Source organism: Acomys russatus, chromosome 27, assembly GCF_903995435.1.
Source record: "Acomys russatus chromosome 27, mAcoRus1.1, whole genome shotgun sequence".
Lineage (NCBI taxonomy): Eukaryota > Metazoa > Chordata > Mammalia > Rodentia > Muridae > Acomys > Acomys russatus.
In genome coordinates, this window is record NC_067163.1 from 45,724,791 (window position 1) to 45,745,802 (window position 21,012).

At 36.4% G+C, this 21,012-nt stretch overlaps 1 pseudogene; it reads left to right on the forward strand.

The window, feature by feature from the left end:
- Positions 1 to 21,012, forward strand: part of LOC127210112 (uncharacterized) — a 188,863-nt pseudogene that overhangs the window by 64,997 nt on the left and 102,854 nt on the right.

The window sequence follows — 21,012 nt, forward strand, 5'->3', positions numbered from 1 at the left end:
TTTGTGACCAAATTTATTACAGTTATAGGCTTTGTAGATCACATTAAACATCCTAGTATCACTGTTTATTTATTTAAAAGTAATGTTTCCCAAAGACACTTGCCTATAAAATGATGCCTAGAGAACTAACAGAACTGTAAATACATCCTCTATAAAGTGACCAGAGTCTTTGGCCAATTCCTTGAGGGATGAGGCATACACAAATCTCTGCTTTGTTGACACACGTCAGCCACCAGCTGACTCAGTCTGATTTCAGGTGTCTTTTTTTTTTTTTTTTTTTTTTTTTTTTTTTTTTTTTTTGTGGTGGGATAGATTTTTTTAACACATTTTTATTGAAAGATAAAATAATTCATATTATATCTCATTTTCTATCCCATTCCACACATCCTCCCATTCCTCCCTCCCTCCCACTTTCACCCCAATCCCCCTTCCCTATGACTGTGACCAAGGGGGACCTCCTCCCCCTGAATATGGTGCTAGGGTATCAAGTCTCTTCTTGGTAGTCCTCTATCCTTCTTCTGAGTGCCATTGGGCCTCCCCACCAAAGGGACATGGCCAAATATGGGGCACCAGAGATCCTGTGACAGTCAGTCCCCAGTCTCCACTTAACTGTGGAGAATGTTCTGTCCCTTGGTTAGATCTGGGTAGGGGTTTGATGATGGTGGCATGTTTTCTACATGTAGAAAAATGCAATTGGACCCATACTTGTCACCATGCACAAAGCTCAAGTCCAAATGGATTAAAGATCTCAATGTAAAACCAGAGACACTAAATCAGTTAGAAGAAAAAGTGGGGAAGAGCCTGGAACACATTGGCATCGGAGGCAACTTCCTGAACAGAACACCAACAGCCCAGGCCTTAATGTCAACAATTAATAAATGGGACCTAATGAGGCTGAGAAGCTTCTGTAAGGCAGGAGACACTGTCAAAAGAACAAAGCGACCACCTACAGACTGGGAAATAATCTTCACCAACCCTGCATCTGACAAAGGTCTAATATCCAAACTTTATAAAGAAATCAAGAAATTAAACGCCATCAAACCAAATAACCCAATTGAGAAATGGGGCTCAGAATTAAACAGAGAATTCTCAACAGAGGAATATCAAATGGCTGAGAAACACTTAAAGAAATGCTCAACATCTCTAGTCATCAGAGAAATGCAAATCAAAACAACTCTGAGATTCCATCTTACACCCATCAGAATGGCTAAAATCAAACATTCACGTGACAACACATGCTGGCGAGGATGTGGAGAGAGAGGAACACTTCTTCATTGCTGGTGGGAATGCAAACTAGCACAGCCACTTTGGAAATCTATCTGGTGCTACCTTAGAAAACTGGGAATAGGGCTTCCTCAAGACCCAGCTATTCCACTCCTTGGAATATACCCAGAAGATGCTCCAGCACACAACAAGAAAATTTGTTCAACCATGTTCATAGCAGCCTTATTCATAATAGCCAGAACATGGAAACAGCCTAAGTGTCCATCAGTAGAAGAATGGATAAAGAAACTGTGGTACATATACACTATGGAATACTACTCAGCTATTAAAAACAAGGAATTCCCGAAATTTGTGGACAAATGGATTGAACTTGAAATGATCATAATGAGTGACCTAACCCAGAAGCAGAAAGACTCAAATGGTATATACTCACTTATAACTGGACACTAGCCCAAGGGGCAGGTCCCATGAAAATCTGCACCTACCAGGAAAGTGGGATAGAGGTGAGAACATCCTATTGAGACTCTAGGTGAGAAAAATATAGGGGATAAGGAAGTAGGTGGATCCAGAGGGTCCTAGAAACCTACAAGAGGAACATTATGATGGGTGGATCTGAGCCCAGGGGTTCTGCTTGATCAAAGGCACCAACCAAGGACAAAACATGATTTCAGGTGTCTCAATTCACATAGAGGTACTTTTTTGCCCCATTGGCTCGGTTTCCTTGTGCAGCTGTTTTCAGTTGATAATGACCAGGGCCAATAAGTTTTTCCACATCTTTCCTGGTTTCCTTTTAGCATAATTCACCTTTTGTTATGCATAATAGAGACAAATGTTCACTCTATTATACTTTGAAACTTCACAATAGTTTTAATAACTTGCAAAACCAGTAATGAACTGAAAGAACTATAAATAGCAGAAGGGTATTCAGTGACACTTATTTATACCACTGTAAGTGGTATGAGGGCAAAATGGAATAGTTTCATACAAACAGACATATTTTCCTAAATTATATTCAGTCATCCATGAAAAGACATACTTACTTCAATGTATACAATCACTGTGTATACTATGCTATAATGCAACAATATTAAATGAAAATATAGAAATCGGATACACATAATGAATTAATAATTTACATAAAAATTTTACTGTAAAAATATCATATGCTATAACAAACTCAGTAAAACAAAGAAACTGTGTTATCAACTATGGCACTTAACAATGCTGATTTTTTAAAAAAGAAACAATCTAATTGTTTCTGTAAAATCAGCTTTTGAGAAACAATTTAACTAGCTACTAGTATGAAGGTATTAATTGAAAATTTGGTTCTATTACATGAACTAGCATTTCTTTTATTCACTAAAGACATACGAGTTTGAATACTTACTCTCTACATTAAGAAGAGAAAAGCTGAAAGCTGTCATGTGTAGTAAGTAAAGTCAGAATCGACAAAGCAAGATTCTCTTCATCACTGTTTCCCCGTCATTTCAAAATTCCTAATTGAGATTCAAACTTGCAAAACCTTAAACAAAATGTCAGAAGAATTCTGACAAGTTTTTAAAATAAGTGAATAGTGAGTTTACTCATCTGAGACTCAGTATTAATTGATTCAACTAAAATTTAGGTCATTATGATCTGTAAATTTATATTGAATTTGAATTAAAATTAAAAGTCTAATGAACTCGGAAATAATTACACCAATCAAATGATCCCTTTCTATAAATACAAATTGTCAGTACATCTAAAATATAACTTCCAACAAGACTATCCTAAAATAACCTGCTTACTCATGTCCAATGAAGAGTGCACAATAAAACCTGCCTGAGTTCAGCTATATTAAGAGGGACGCTGGTAGGATGCCCGTTCACTGTTAAGTGACAGGGTACAGTTGAACAACGACCAGCAGACAGAGCTGAAGAAATGCTTTGTGAACAGGAATTGCTAGGAGTTCAGACAAAATGGTATTGCGTTTTGGGAAGAATAAGAGTAGTACACTCTTCTGGAGTGTTCTTTCCAAAAAAAAAAAAAATCACCCACTGTTAACACAATAAAAAACATGGATACATGAATTTATAAGGAAACCCACTATTTGTATGTGCTATGAAAACATCACAAACACTACACACACACACACACAAAAAAAACTTGGCTTCAACTCAAAGACATGCATGAAGTAAAGTCTTGCATCTAATTTATTTTTTAGTGTTTTCTTTCTGTTGACTATGAACATAGTTAAAATCATACATAGGTATATTATATGCACATGTATAAGAATGTTTATACATTAAAAAAATGAAGCCAGATAAATGTGTGCTGTACACTTAATGAGTAGGAATACTTGTTTTATCTTGTTACCTGTAAGTGTTGCTTATGTTTTCATTTTCTCATTTCCATAATCATATTTTACACATTTAGTCGGCTGAGCAGCTGCATTAATCCATGCATTGTATTTGTGTCATTTATAGATAAGTAAAATGAGTTACAAACCAGATCATGATTTCATCCCACGTCATCTACTTCTCCCTTATTAGACTGCCTCTACTATGATGATATGAGAGGATAGAGGTCTGCAAGAAGTTTAATAAGAGAGACCAGAAGTAAAAGAACAAACAAATACTAAAATAATGTCCAGTTCTTGCAAAAGAATTAGTGCCAAAGCTATGCACTGGACATAGAAATCTCAAGCTTATATGTAAGGGGACAAATAAACATGTTTTGTAGGGATGCTTATGTCTCAAAGGTTCAATTAAAACAGTCCCCATGGAAGCAAGTAGAGTATATTCGATTTAAATTAGTAAATGCTATTGATTAATGGGTTCTGAAATTACAATGAACAATCACAGAGTATTGATTGGAAAACAGTCCTCCTCTACCTAATATTTCTGCTATTTTGACCTAGGCATTTACCTTTTGATCTAGGCATGAATCTAGTGTAATAGAGCTTCTTATCCTACCCCCTGAATGGTATGAGTAAAGAGAGAGGCTGTTGCTCGCAAAGCAAGTTATGTCAAAGGAAGTCAATCTACTGAGGTTGCAGTGCTGCTGGCATTTTCTTAAAATGAGTGTCTACCCTTCTGCTTGTACATCAACAGATTACAGACTCTCCTTCTTATTAAGACAGACTAAACATAGACACCTTTGTATGGCATTCAGAGAACATTCTAAAGTTGAGCTACCTTCCAGGCATGAGTTGGATTAAAAAACAAACCCTGATGGCTTTGAAATACAGAAAGGATAAATTATGGTAAACACCATTCTGATAAAATAAGAGAGCCACGTGAACATAAGGGTAGACTGTGACAGATGTGTTTGAGGAACAGTAAGTAGACAGTGCTGAGTACAGTGAACAAGGCAACCATGTGGGGACACATGCAAACAAGGATAGATGGGCAGTGCTGACCCTGTGACAAGGCTCTAAAAAATCTGCAAGAGGAGCATAAAAATATCACAGAGGCCTACAAAAATGAACAAATTTTGGCAGAAAGGAGGAAAAAAAGTACAAGATCAGTTAGATATCGGGGAGACTATCTATCGATTATTACATAGTTGTCTAATATTTTCAATCACAAGTGAAATAAAAACAATTTATGTTTAGAAAAATTATGGCATATTTTGACAGTGCGTTTGTCTTAGTATTCCTTTCCCAGACATTGAAAATAAAATAGGAAATTTTGGTATGTCATTTTTGTATTTTCAAGCAGTTTCTAAAGTTCACTTCTCAGGTTGGATTCCATTAATCATGCTTAAGATATACCTTCTAAGTTGTGACTTTAGTCCTGATGTGAAGCCACTAATCCCTCTTCACCAAAAGTATCCTGTTCTCATGTTTTAAATGATATGACTGTGACTGAGTGGGACCTCGTCCACGTGTATATGCTCATAGGGTATCAAGTCTCTTCTTGGTAGCCTGCTGTCCACCAGGTCTCCCCCTCCAGGGGACATGGTCAAATATGAGGCACCAGAGTTCATGTGAAAGTCAGACCCCACTCTCCACTCAACTGTGGAGAATGTCCTGTCCATTGGTTAGATCTGTGTAGGGGTTCGAAGTTTACTGCACGTATTGTCCTTGGCTGGTGCCATAGTTTGAGCAGGACCCCTGGGCCCAGATATGCCCATCATAATGTTCTTGTAGGTTTCTAGGACACTCTGGATCCTTCTATTTCCCCATTCTCCCATGCTTCTCTCACCTAGGTCCCCCTCAGTCACAGCCATAGGGAAGGGAAGTAAGGGGAAAATGGGAAGGAGGGAGGAATGGAAGGATACAAGGGATGGGATAACCATTGAGAAGTAATATGAATAAATTAATAAAATATATTAAAAATAAATAAATAAATGATATGTTTAGATGCTTGATTTCACCATTTACTGCATCATCACCCATGGGAATGTAACTATATCATGAGTCGTTATATTACAGTGCTGTCGTGAAGATACACTGAATGTTGTTTGAAATTAATCGTGGGGAAGATCTCCAAGACATTTAAGAGCTTCAAGCAAGCATCTCAATAATGACGTTGATTGGAAGTAACCATAACATTGTGAATTAATATCAATATAGAAGTCACTCTCTACCCAGTGTGATCAGTCCAATGTGCTGGTGTACTACTCTTTCATGTAGCTGACAGTGCTTTTCTCTCTGCTCTAATATTGTCCCCCTTGATTGTCATAGTTTTTAGTTATTACCCTCAACACTTGACTTGGAAATAACTTCAGTTATAATTAGGAAAAAAAATCAAAATTAGAGGTGTTGTTTAAAGTCAGAGTGTGTTATATATAGGAGACAATGACAACACTGGACTCTTCTCAAAGTACTTTGTTATCCTTTAGGAACATTGGGAACTGCATTTAAAAGTCTTCCTCCAAAACTATGGGACTAAATTCTAGATATGGGAACGAATCAAAAGCTTTCAACACATTCCTAAATGTGGTGCTTCAAATACCCTGAAAGATCCTCCATTCTCTTCCAGGATTTTTATTTGTAGGAGAGATTTTGAAGGTCATGGTGTCATTGGGCATCACACTTAAAGACAGTGGAGCTTCAGCCTGGGTAACTTAATAACTTCGATGAGGAGAGAATGCACAGTAGTAGGGGAAGCGTATTTAACAGTGAGCACAATGTGTGCATCTCTACTGCCTTATGTGCTTCACACAGCTCAGGTTTTTTTTTTTTTTTTCAGGCCATAGGACACAGCTTCTCTTTTGAGTTCCTGAGCATAGGCCATTGTTCATCTAAAAATCAAGTCCTTCTCTACCTCAAATAAACCCGCCAGCTTCCTCTTTTCATACCTGTTCCTTCTGAATAGTATTTTATGGTAAAAAAAAAAAAATCCCCTAACAAAACCGATATCCTACTTAACTGCCAGAATTTGTGAATATTATCTCATCTGTGAATGTATTCAATACCTTCAAAGGAAGAATATTTATTCTGATGTACTTATGTGGGACATAAATGATTTCCAAAAATGAAAAAAGCAGTTAAAGTTTTCAGTAATTTGCATATATGTATATATATTAGTGTATACATACATACATATTTTTATATATTATGTGTCTCTGTGTGCTCGTATGTGTGTAAGTAAATTTTGTTTATTTTATATAATTTTAGGTAAACATAAAATAATGATTCCTTATGTCTTTATCAAACAACCTTGGTTTTGTTTTGTCCCTCTTCTGTTTTTCCTCAACTAGAGCTACATCCTCCTATTTCATATCACCTATATCCCTCTATTGCCCTCTATAGTCCTTTTGCACATTCTGTGTGTTTCCTCCAAATTATGGACTTACTGCTGAAGATGGGTGCTAAGAACTGCAGATGAAAGATAATGTGCATAGTGTATCTTTATGAGTCTGAGTTATGTCACTCAATACCTTTTCTAGATGCACTGATCCATTTACCTGAAAATTTCATGATTTCACTTTTCTTACAGTAAAAAAAGCGTTTCACTGTGCACATGTACAGCACACATTTTCATCATCTGTTCCTTTACTGAAGGAAGTTTAGGCTGTTCCCATTTTCTGGCTACTGTGAATAGAGCAGCAATAAACATTACTCATCAAAAATCTGTGAAGTGGCATGCCACTTCCCACTGGGCTGTACAGTACACTTATCTTTTGCTTTTTAAGCATTCTCCATACTGATTCCAGAGTAGCTACACCAGTGTATTTTCCTACTAAGGGTGAATGAGGGTTCCCTTTTTCACACATCCCTGCTAGCATTTGTTTTCAACTGCATTGTTTACCTTAGTTTCTGTGACTGGAGTGAGATGAAATCTCAAAATCATTTCAATTTGCATTTCCTTAGTTACTAATAATGATGACCACTTTTTGAGTTATTTCTTAGTCATTTTTATTTCTTCTATTGAGGATTATTTTTAGAATCAAAGCTCCTTTTTAAAAATTTGCTCATTTGCTTTCTTAATTTATTTTTTAAAAAAATTTGTACATTTAGTATATCAATCACCAGTAAGATGTACAGCTATAAAAGTCTCTATAACGCTCTAAGTTTCTTCTTCACTCAGTTGACTGTTTCCTTATTTGTTTAGGAACTTTTTAATTTGAGAAAGTCCTATTTGTCAATTGTTGGCCTATAAAGTTAGTGTGAGACTTTGTCTCCTAGAAATGGCAGAAGAAACAATCTGGAGCAATGACAAAATCAATAGTCATACTAACAGAGAGGGGAGAATGTCACATAGGTTATCACTCCTAGACAAAAAATAAAACAAACAAAAATCTAAAAACACCAAAACAATACAACGAAAAAGACAGGCAATTAGTGATTACTGTTAAAGCTAGATTAACGTCCCCTAGGATGAGCGTTCTAATTATTGCTGTCGAATGCAAAGTAGTCATCCCTGAAATCCGCCCCCACTGTGTGTGTGTGTGTGTGTGTGTGTGTGTGTGTGTGTGTGTAAAAATCATAGAAACAATCAAAGAAAAAACAAGCCATCCATAAGGATGGGAGTGAGGTGAGACCGAGAATAATTTGGAGGGATGAGACATGAAAGAAGTTGGAAGAAATAGAAGGAGTAAGTGAATTAATTATGTTTTAACTGGAGTATATTAAAAAATAAATAAACTTAAACAAAAATACAAAGAAACCTTGAAATCGACACATGAAAGGGAGATACACAAAAAAGAGAGTCACTGTGACAAAGGTGGAGACAAAAATCACACACCTAAGTGTGAATTTAACACTAGAGTTTGGGAAAGGAGGAAGCTGTGCTGACATTTGCAGTCTTTTTTTTTTTTTTTTTGTAGCAGTTACAACAGGCATTAGTGTTTAATTAATTAAGTAATTAGAGTTCATTTTGTTTTTGAGATATGTTCTCAATATGTAGTTCTTGTTGGCCTGCAACTTATGGTATGGCCTAGGTTGGCCTCTAATTTGCAGAGATCTACTTGTCTCTGCCTCTTGGGTCCTAGGGTTAAAGACACTAACCACCACACACCGCTCAACCTCCAGTGTTTACTGCAGTGTTCCTATTAACAAAACTGAATCCTTTGTGTAGGCACACTCTGTTTCTATTCATTGAATGTCAAAGTTCAGATATTTCTAGGTCTAGCACAGAATTTCGATCAACTGAGTATTTTTCACAAACGTTATTCACGAAATAGATGTTAAACTGTAATGTGTTGGTTCAAGGATGAGCCACACCTGGTTGTGCTTCTTTGGAACTCAGCATCGATAAGTAAATAATTAGATGACAGGTTTCTAAGTAGCTGCATTATAATGTGGCATGTTTCTGTAAAGTATTAAAAGACCTGGACTGTCTTATCTAAACTCTGTACTCTCAGTCCTTCCCCTGATGTCCCAAGCCGTAGCCCACCGCTAAGGTTTTAGAAGGACCTAACACACTTCCTCCTCAATTTTGTTACAAATTTCACTTCCTAATCCAACTTTAATTTTTCTTGACTAATTCTCTACCTAACTAGAAATGTCCTTTTCTATTATTTATTTATTTTCCTTCTATTTTGTTCTTGAATGCGGGCATATGGTTGTGTCTTATTCTGTTTTTTTTTTTTTTTTTTTTTTTTTTTTTTTTTTTTTTTTTTTTTGTCTCATATCTCCACATCTACATTATGAGTACTTAGCATTATTTCTGCCAAAAAAATGTTGAATAAGTAAGACATATTGACAACCAACATTTTGGATGAATTTGTCTTATCTGAAGAAAGCTTTTTGTAAACTCCTTCAACAGAGTGGTTTCGTATGTTGCTTGTGAAATCGGATGAGAAAATTAAAACATCCTTAAAATGCACTAGAGAGAGCTAAGACTTGTACTATCATTATTTTTTAAACTTCATTCAGAAACAAAATTAAGAATAATTAGAAGTGAGCAGTAGAAAATGTGCTAAAGGTGAAACAGCTGGGAGCAACTTACATCATCCAGTTGGCCTTTCAAACAAAGCTCACTTCAGAAAAGTTAGCTCCATGGCCATTCTTTCTACTTGAAATGCAGTCTGTGCTAATAGACGACCATGCAGTAACAAGAGCATTTTACTGCCATGACACTTAGTACATTCTTCAGAGCTGCAATAGTAGCCTCATACAAAGCAACAGCCCCAGAAATGAATTGGTGTGAAAGCACTGCTCTCACAAATAAGTTCCAATTCCACTTTTTACCATATTTAATAAATATTTGCTATGCTTAACATATGTGCTTTAACCTCCTTTTTGTCATAGATAATATATATACATATATGTATGTGTAATGTAGTTTAAATATGTAGTTCATATTCATATAATTATGTGTTTGCTATAGTAAGTATAAAATTATTCATTAAATATTTTTAAAGAGCTATTATAATTTTAACACCTAAGCAATTAAAGGTTTTGAAGTTGATGATTATAATTTTTGGTGGATGAGATAATAAATATGATTTTATTTTATCTAGTAGAGTTTATGTTATTAAATGTGATAAAATGATATATACTTGTCTAAATATTCAGCATTTAAAAAGAGATATCAATTAAATAGTGAAGGCAAATAAGAGGAATAGTTAAGAAAAATAAATGGCAAGTGAAGAACATATATAAAAGTTTTATAAATATACTTAAGTACAATGAAAAATATTTCATAAATTCTCGGCATAATGGTGTCTATATAGGTTGGAAAATGTAAATTTAATCTGAAGTTTTCTAATTTTTCTGGAGTGAGCAGAGAAAAGGAATTTGGATGCCAAATTCAAAGTATGAACTTAACAAATAGCTAATGCTGTAGTTGCAAAGTAACCATGTAGAAATGATCACAAATAAGTACATAATATAATGTTCTTTCTAGTCTATGACTCAGGGTTATTTAATATTTACTATCAGTTTTTAGTAGCAAATATTTACTTCTGAGATTTTTGATATATTATAAAACAATACAAGCCAAACAAACAAATGACAAAAACGAAAATGAAATTGAATTGGGAAGGGCAGGGAGATAAGTTCCGGATCCCAGAGTTAGGACAGGAAAATATAAGATTTAAGGCCTGCTTCACAGGAGAAAACACATGTCTGTTGCTGTGAATGTGGCCAAGGGCCCACGCCCAGGGAGCTCCTAGGCACTAGGGATGGGCCTACTATTACTTTGCTTAAGGTCATGGTTTCTCCAACTTCCCGCTAAATCTAAATCTCTACCCACAGGTAAGTGCAGATCTCAGGCCTCATCAGAGTTGTATGTGTGTAAAAGACAGTGATTAATGAAAAGATTCACACTGTGTACAAATTAAAGTACTGTGAATGGGATCAAGTAAAACGGAAGATCTATACATAGACTGAGCAGGTTGTACTTATATATTTAGGAAGAAAAGGTGCCATGAATTTGGAAAACAGCATGAAGAGGTGTATGAGAGGACCAGAAGGAGAAAATGTAGAGTGAATTGATGTGATAATGTTATAATCTCACAGTATAAAGGAAACAATATAAAGAGTTACAAGGAAAAAGTATAAGATGTTGGGAGAAAGGAGAAGGTGACTGTAAGAAACTTCAAGGAGAACAGTGGGATATCAATGTGATCAAATCACACTTTATGCATTTACAAAATTACACAAAAAATAGATTGCATTCATCTATGAATTTTTTGAGATATTATACATCCAGAAGCCACAATTCACTGAATGTGAAAGAAAAACTGGCATCAGCTTCCTACTCAAAATGAGATTCAAGTAAAACTTTTAGAAATAAAAATATCCTTAAAATGCATATGAAGAAAATTGAAGAGATTCGTTCACTTAAAAGTTTGACTTGAGGCCTAAGCACTGTGTGTAAAATATTGAAGGAGTCAGTAGTGCAAAACATAGAAAAGATTTAATAAGATAAAAGTCAGAGTGCAAGTCAAACTTATGTGTTAGAGCACCTGTCTTCTCGATGCTTTCATCATCCGAGGAGGATGATTGATTCCGGTACAGTTCCAACAGTTTAGATGAAAGAATGTATCCGGCTTTGAAGTTACTCTCTGTACAAGTAGCATTTCGGAAATAAAACGATGGATTCCTCTTCCTTCTGTCATGATATTGTAATTATAACTGAACATGCAGCGGAGTTAATAAAAAAGAAATAAAAATACGGATAAATATAAAAGTACAATAAGGATACAAATTCTGTTTTATTTCAATACCTACACTTACAACTTTTCTAAGATATTTATAGTCACTATATAAAGCATATGCTCCTATAGTAAGTCTTTTTAAAAGAAATTGATGTAATACATGATAAGATAAATATCTTAATATCCATCTTGTTTCTTTGTGTTATATATTTATTTTGCTATAGCAATCTTGAAAGAGGGAGTTTTTAATTTTCTTTGCTTCTTATTTTCCCAAATTCTCAAATTGTTTTTAATCAACAGCTAAACATATTAATCTGGATGCAGAGATTAAAATCTTCATAGAAATAAAAACTGTCTAAAAACCAAGGAGTGTAAATATTTTGTTACTGTCAGGACATGAAGTTTGTGGTACCCATGGTCATTAACTCATGCTAAAGGATAATTATGATATGTCTAGATTATGTAAGAAAGGTAATTCTTCAGAAAAAGCTAGAACAGTATTTATTTACATTTCCCTTTGTCTTGAGAAGACTCTAGTCCTTTTAGCAAATTAATCTTATGCATGCCAGAAAGTAATAAAGCACATAAGAAGATGATGTAATATAAAGCGTGCTTAAGTGTGAGCTGTTGGTATCTTTGAATATTGGCTACATTCTCTAATCTCTTGAAATGCTTTTTTAAAATTGAGGTGAATGTAAATGTATATTCGTTCCCTTTTACTATGTTCATTTAGTCAGAGACGGCAGGGCAGGATTCTTTCTATGTCCCAAGACTAAACCTGTATAGAGGTCAATTACACTAAGGAGACCTACAGTACTTGAGGGGCATCAAAATGAATAAGGGTTCATGTTTGTGCATAGCTGGATGCCTTTATCTATATGGGATCAATTAGAAACTGTAAATGCAAGTTAAAAAATGCACCCCATGGAAGAGAGCCAACCATTAACACTACTAATGATACTCTGCTGTGCTTACACACAGGAATCTATCAGAGTGGTCCTCTGAGATATTCCACTCAGCAGCAGCTTGAAACATGCTGAGACATGAAACAGCCAAACATTGGGTAAAGCACAGAGAGTCTAGTGGAAAAGTGGGTAGGAGTGGAAGCCTAAAATGACCTAGATGTGAAAGGAGTTTCACAAGATATCCTATCCTATGAGCATATACAGGGGGAAGAGGTCCCCCTCAGTCACAGTCATAGGGGAGGGGAGTAAGGGGAAAATGGGAGGGAGGGAGGAATGGTAGGATACAGGTGATGTGATAACAATTGAGATGTAATATGAATAAATTAATAAAATACATTTTTAAAAAAGAAAAGAAAAGAAAAAGAAAGAAAGAAAGAAAACCAACAGAGCCAACCAGGGTCCAGATGCGTCTGTGGAATCTTAGTCACCAACGAAGGACCAGGCATGGGCTGGACCTAGGTCCTCTACATAGATGTATCCGAAGTGCAGCCCAGTCTTCATGTGGGTCCATTAGTAAGGGGCCGAGGGGCTGTCTCTGACATGGACTCTGTTACCTGCTTTTCGATTGCTTTCCCCATGACAGGACTCACTGCCTTGCCAGGCCACAGAGAAAGAGGACACACTCAGTCCTGATGTGACTTGATGAGCTGGGGCGGAAGAGAAGAGGGTGCTCCCCTTGTCTGAGGAATAGGAGAGGGAAAAGGAGGGCGGGGCTGGGAGGAGAGGAGGGAGCGGGATACGACCAGGATGTACGGTGAATAAACATTTATTTATTTATTTATTCATTAAAAATAATAGAAATGTAAAACCTTGATATGACATTATGGGACAAGGAGCCTCCAAAGATGCCTATGAGTTCATTTTGGGTTGGCTTTTTACTGTTGATCAAGCAGCCTAGCCTTAAGACTCCACCCAGCAGAAGATCCAAGCAGATGCTGAGACACACAGCCAAACTCTGGGGGCTGCAGTGGGGGCATAAGGAGTCTTATGGAAGAGTTGGGGACTAGAGAAACCTGGAAGTGACAGGAGCTCCACAAGAAGACCAATGGAGTAAAAAATCCCATCGGAGGATGGGGTGCTGCAGAGACCGATAAATCCCCATATTATGGCACCCACAAGGAGACTGTGGGTCTACCCCATCTGAACAGAGGACCATGCATAGGGATGACCTAGACCCTCTCTGCTCAGGCGCAGTAGATAGGCATCACAGTTTCCTTGTGGGTCCCATAATATGGGGAGTAGGGTCTATCTCTGACATGGAGTCTGGCCGCTATACTTTCATCACTTCCCCTTGATGGGCCAGCCTTGCCAGGCCACAGAGGAAGAAGATACACAGACCAGGTGAGACTTGATAGCAGAGGTTAGATGTTAGGAGAGGAGGGCTCCCCTTTCTGAGGACTAGGGGAGGGAGGGAGGGGGGTGGGATCAGGAGGAGATAAGGGAGCGGGCTACAATTGGGTTGTAAAGTGAAGAAATTAAAAAAAAAAAAAAAAAAAAAAGAGTAGTTTGTTTCCATCGTGAAACTCTCTCGGATAAAACTATCATTTGCAAGTGGGTTTCTTGATGTCTTCCATCCTTTCTGGCTCTCACATTCTTTTCTTTCCCGGACACTTAGTGGCAGGGATTTGATGGAGATATGCCATAAAGCACAGAGTGTTGCAGGGTATTTCATTCTCTGAACGACTTCCGGCTGTGGGTCTCTGACTTGTTCCCATTTGCTGCAAGAATACTTTCTGTGTTGGTGGCGGAGCAAGGTACTGATCTGTGAGTGTAGCAGAATGGTAGAGCTCTTTTATTGCTGTATTTTGTTGTTGTTACTCTTGATGAGTAATTCACCTAGGACCCAGGGCTCTCTAGTATCAAGTTCTTGGTCACTGAAGCAGTGTGGCATATGGGTTCCATCTAATGGAGTGGTCATTAAGTTAAACCAGATAATTCTTGTTTACTCCCACAGCTTTGTGCCACCATTGCGCTGGCATGTCTTGCATGTAGAACACGGATGTAGATCAAAGGGGTCGAGGGTCATCGCTGAGTTGACGTTTAAGTTTTCCTTTGGTATTGTGCAGAGGACTTCCAACACTAATGACGCTGGTATGTAGGGATGAAGGCTAGGGATTAATTCCACTTATTTTTATTTACTTAAAAAATCTGTTTTTATTCTGTGGGTCTATATATACATACATATATATATCATATATAAAAATCCACTTTGATATTTTTATCTGATTCCTGAGTTAACAAATGTGTGGGTCTCTACATATATATCCTTTTCTTTTGTCTTCTATTGGTCTCTTTTCTTCTGTTACTTTTGTCCTTCCTATTTCTGATGTGTTTGTTTTTGTTTTATCTTATTTTATTTATTATTATTTATTATTATCTCATAGTATCGTCTTTTTGTTGTTGATGTTGTTGTTTTGAAAGATACAGTAAGGATCTGATTCTGGATGTGACAGGAGATGGGGAGAAACTAGAAGTAAGAGGAAACAGTAATAAGAATATATTATGTGAGAAAACATTATTTTCAATAAAAGGAAAAATGTTTACAATTATATTTGTAAGGCAAGCTAGATTTTATCCTCTCACAATTTGAAGTGCTTGCAAAAGATCACATTGATAATAAATAAATTCAGTCATGGAATGTTAATATCTTATCAATAAATAGCATTTAATGTACACGTCTAGACATATAGGTAAATATAGCAATTGATTTATGCATACTAAATTATTTTAAATGTGTGCCAAAATGATCCTACAGACTATGCCCAGATTTCACTCATGAGTTTAAAACAAAAGGCAAATTTGGATTATGTAAATATTCATAGAGTAACCACCTAACAATTGTCAAAAATAGGACACTTGAGATCTCAGTGGATGCCACTCTGGCTGCTGCACATAATACCCAAGGAAACTGAGAATGTCTGCATAGTGACCACTTTCTGGGTCTAAATGTTTTGATTATTCTTACTGTTTGTGTGTATGTGTGATGTTAGCATACTGTATAAATGTGGTATACCTGTGCTGCAGTGTGCATGTAGAGAGTGATCCTCCCAACACGGGCTCTGGAGATCCAATTCAGATAACAAGGTTGGCAGGGTAAGTGCTATTTCCCAGTGCGCCACCTCCTCAGCCCTTTCTATTTATCTTCAAATAAACTGTAAAAATAAAGGGGCTTTCCTAAAGCATTTTACCAAAATTAAATTTGTCCTGGGTATTTTGGTATTTTCTTTGAGGAATGGTAGTTTTAATTTAAATCATATAACGACTTATTAAATTATTACATAAAATTATCCAACACCTTTCGTAAAATGTTTATGCAAAAATTTAAGATTAGTCGCTAAAAATATCATCATAGAAATGAATGTAACTTTTTCATTCACAAATATATAACTCGTCAGTTTAATACCAAATTAAATATAATATAAAGAGATACATGTTTTATATGTGTATATATATGTGTGTGTATGTACATATATGTGTATATTTGTTTGTGTTACTTTTCTCATTACAGTCATCGTGTAGTTTCAGTGCACCAGAGTGACGAAGACTGGTCATAGTAACTCTAGTCTTGACTGTGAGAGCTTGTGGCTAATTTCCTCACTTGGCATCAATATCATGTGAGAACCAGGTCTAGCTTACAACCAACAAAAGATTAGCCCCCCTCCATTACCTGGTCCCACAACCTATCCTAGCTAGATCCACCAGCTGTGGACCAACTCTTCATATACAGAACAGGTATCTTATGTTGTACTATTCCTGCGTATTATGTTTCCCAGTTTAGTTTTTTTTTATTTTTTATCCTCCCATTCCTCTCTCCCTCCCATTTTCCCCTTACTCCCCTCCCCTATGACTGTGACTGAGGGGACCTCCTCCCCTTGTATATGCTCATAGGGTATCAAGTCTCTTCTTGGTAGCCTGCTATCCTTCCTCTGAGTGCCACCAGGCCTCTCCATCCAAGGGACATGGTCAAATATGGGGCACCAGAGTTCATGTGAAAGTCAGTCCCCACTCTCCACTCAGAACCTGGAAACAACCTAAATGTTCCTCAGTTTCCCAGTTTCATAGTTTAACTGGTTATTTTTCTTGGGATGTTCCACTCGGCTGGCAGGATGTAGCTCTATTTTTTCACCCTGAAGTCAGATAATTCACATTGAATTGGCAGGAAATCTCAAGGGCAAATTTCCTATGCAAAAAAAAAAAAAAAAAAAAAAAAAAAAAAAAAAAAAAAAATCCCTAGATATTCATTGCAAGGCATGTCCATCTCTGTACTTCTGTTAGGTTGTGGTGTGATTACACTCTTACCTTGGTGAGGCTTCATGACTTTGCTAGTGTTTTTTATTATTACTTTTGATTTTATTTACTTGCAGAGTGGTTATCTTTATCATATACTTTCCATTATATATTCTTCAGCTACTTTATAAGATTTGAAATTAAAAAAGCAGAATTAAGTTTTAAATGCAATTTAATTGTTCAGTCTTTAGTTAATATACCCTTTTATAATTTTAGGTTAGGGAAAAGAGGGCCATTTCTTTATGGATACACTTCCTCATATAGAAAAGGAACTAGTGATGAGAGGGACTGTCATCTCATCAGCTTTTTCAGTGTACTGAATCCGTAATTTTTAAAATTTATATGCAGAATTTACATACTTGACTTTCATAAGGTAATCTGGAAATTTTGAATTTCCGGCAGCACTTAATAACTCTGCAAAGATACTGTTTTTTGGCTATAGCAGCAGCAGCATATGTGTAGAGCACAAAACTCATCTAGTTAAAATTTCCCTATCATCCTTATCATGAAATGGTTTTACACTTTGTTTACATTTCTAATGTTGTACAAATGGTTTGTTCTGAACACAATTAGGTAATTCCTTCGTAGAGTCAAATCATCCTGCATGGCTTTGTTATTAGTAAAATTGAGTAACTTTGCATTACCAGATGTATTTGCAAGACATGGGGAGTGTGCTGGTAAGTAGCAATGGGATTGATACTGTGTTTCAATTCAATATTTTGTTATTTCTTATAATATTAAAATCAATCACTGGCCAAACATAGACCAAACAAAGATGATGCTAAAACCTTATGCAAACCTAAACTTAGAAAAATCCATGAAACCTCAGCCCTATAGAAAGAACTAAAGTCAGAAATCAGCCACTGCAACAAAACAATATCAGTGCCCACACACAAGGACAAGCTGCTATCCACTCTACCAGTACAGGACTGACCATCAGCACTTCCCTTCCAAGGTTTTAGTGCCCAGGTTATCATAGTGACCTTTTTGTCTGGTTTCTTGATGCATCTGCATTTCAGGTCCACCCAATAAGATGTTAGCTAACTCTTTTTTTTTTTTTTTTTAGCTTTCTTTTTTTTTAAATTTTTTATTTTTTTTATTAATTTATTCTTGTTACATCTTAATGTTTATCCCATCCCTGTATCCTCCCGTTCTTTCCTCTCCCCGACCATTTTCCCATTATTCCCCTCCCCTATGACTGTTCCTGAGGGGGATCACCTCCCTCTGTGTATGCTCATAGGGTATCAAGTCTCTTCTTGGCAACCTGCTGTCCTTCCTCTGAGTGCCACCAGGTCTCCCCCTCCAGGGGACATGGTCAAATGTGAGGCACCAGAGTATGTGAGAAAGTCATATCCCACTCTCCACTCAACTGTGGAGAATGTTCTGACCGTTGGCTAGATCTGGGTAGGGCTTAAAGTTTACCGCCTGTATTGTCCTTGGCTGGTGTCTTAGTTTGAGTGGGACCCCTGGACCCAAATCTGCCTATCATAATGTTCTATTTGTAGGTTTCTAGGACCCTCTGGATCCTTCTACTTTGCTATTCTCCTATGCTTCTCTCATTTAGAGTCCCAATAGGATGTCCTCCCCTCTGTCCCAGTTTCCTGGTAAGTGAAGGCTTTCGTGGGACATGCCCCTTGGGCTAGTATGCAGATATAAGTGAGTATATACCATTTGAGTCTTTCTGCTTCTGGGTTAACTCACTCATTATGATCATTTCTAGCTCAATCCATTTATCCACAAATTTCGGGAATTCCTTGTTTTTAATAGCTGAGTATACACTATGGAATACTACTCAGCTGTTAGCTAACTCTTCATCAACTTCTACAGCCTACTTTGTGCTGAGGAACGCACATGCCATAACAAAAGAATGAGGCATACAAACAGATTTTCTACCTGTATTAATGTAGATATTATTTGAAGACCACTCCATTCAATTAAAAGAAACGTCCCAAATCACATTGCTAGTGCTACAAACATACAGCAACCTAAACATTGTCTTACAGAAGGTTGCTTTTGTAGAGATTTAGCTTGTATGGATGAATCATCTGTTTTACTATTTTTAAGAGAAAAATTTCAATATTATCTTTAATGCTCCACTGCCAGTTTTGTTTCATTTGTCACAATATAGTAAGCTTAATATTTCATAGTTCCATGAAAAAGATGTGTTAAATATAGTTCTAGTGCCATTAAGATTATGCAGAATAATTCAAGGTAAAATTAATACTGCCAACAAGTAGATTTTTGAGAATCTATTCTTATGTGACTAATAGCCCATATTTAATTAAAAGAATATATTTCTTTTTTATACTTACCAATGAAATATACCAAAAATTTAAATGTATGTATTTTATGCTCTTATTAAAGCCTTTTTATAGAACCAATTACATTATACCGATTTAAATGGTTCAAATAACATTATTATTATCATTTGTGAAAATCATATATTCATACTGTATTTATATAATTTTCACCCCACACTGTCTCCACGTACACTCCTCCTCAGGACTCTGACTCATCTTCAAATTTACCATCTCTTATTTAATTATTATTATTGAGCATGCATGCACACATGCACATACATACATATATACATAAGAAATACATACATCATACACATGTATAAATATATTCCATTGAGTCAATTTAGTACTGGTAAGATGAATGTGTATTTAAGGATGACTACATGGGATTAAATGCACAATTTTCGCATTCTGAGAACACTGTGGAATAAAACATCATATATACAGATGTTGCTGATCTTGACCAATGTCAAGTATGTTTTTTTGTTTGTTTGTCTGTTTTTTGTTTTTTGAGGTAGGGTCTGTCTGTGTAGCCTTGGCTATGCTGGACTCGCTTTTAGAAGAGGCTGGCCTCGAACTCACAGCACTCTCTCCTGCCTCTGCTTCCCATGTGCTGGGATTAAAGGTGTGCACCTCCACGAATCAACTATGTTTTGAAAACTTCATGGCTTTTTTCCCCCTTTACCATGACAAAGCAAATAACAAAATCATATTCATTGCTCTTAACTTGTTTTGTCATGAAAATTTTTACTCAAGGTTCTTCTTTCTTTAGGAAAAGTAATGTCTTGGATTCCCCCATAAAGCTGAAGGCACCTTGATATGCTCTCTACTGCTGTTTGTGAACAATGGTACATGGATTGCTCACCAAGTAATAGAGTATCTGAGACAGAGGCATTAGCAGCTCTTGAATTGTAGCTTTTCTGGAGTATTACTGAACTATGTTCTGAACATATTGTAAAGGACTATCATTGATTATAAAATTCAAAGAGTGACTAAGTAAAAAAGATTGTTTATTTTTAATGTATTCACTTTACATCCTGATTGCATCCCCCTTCCTCGACTCCTCCCAGACAACATTTTCAAGCAGTTAAAAATCCACATTTTCTGAGCCACAATTTTGTCACACAGGAGTAAAGATATGTATCTTTTATGTATAGCTGTAATTTTGTCTTTTAAAATATTTTCATTTATTTAACGAGAGTTTCTTGCATATGTATAATGTATTAAGAGCATATCCAACCTGTTATTGATACTCTCCAACTCCTCAGGGGTTCCCGTATAATCTTCCTACCAAATTCATCATTTGCCCCTTTTTTTAATATTCCAATTTTTCCAATTAATGCTGTCTACATGAGTGTGGATATGTCAATCATCCACTGCAGCCTGGATAGCATATCAGTGGCCACATCCTTTCACATCAAGCTATGACCATCTGTCAATTGCTCCCCATAAGAGAGAGGGACTTAGTTCTCTTAACATGCTAGATGGTGCCATCCGGTAGATATCCTGCATGTTCCAGAGTCAGGTGCTTCAGCTCCTGTTACTGATCAGAACAGGACAGCTCTCAGAACACATTTGAAGAAATCTTCCAATTCCAATTGTTCTAACTTTCATACTGTCCCACACAGAACTCTTATTAAGCCTGGAATTTCTGAAAATTTAGAAACTTGGCCGGCCACAAATGCTACTCCTGGCTTGTT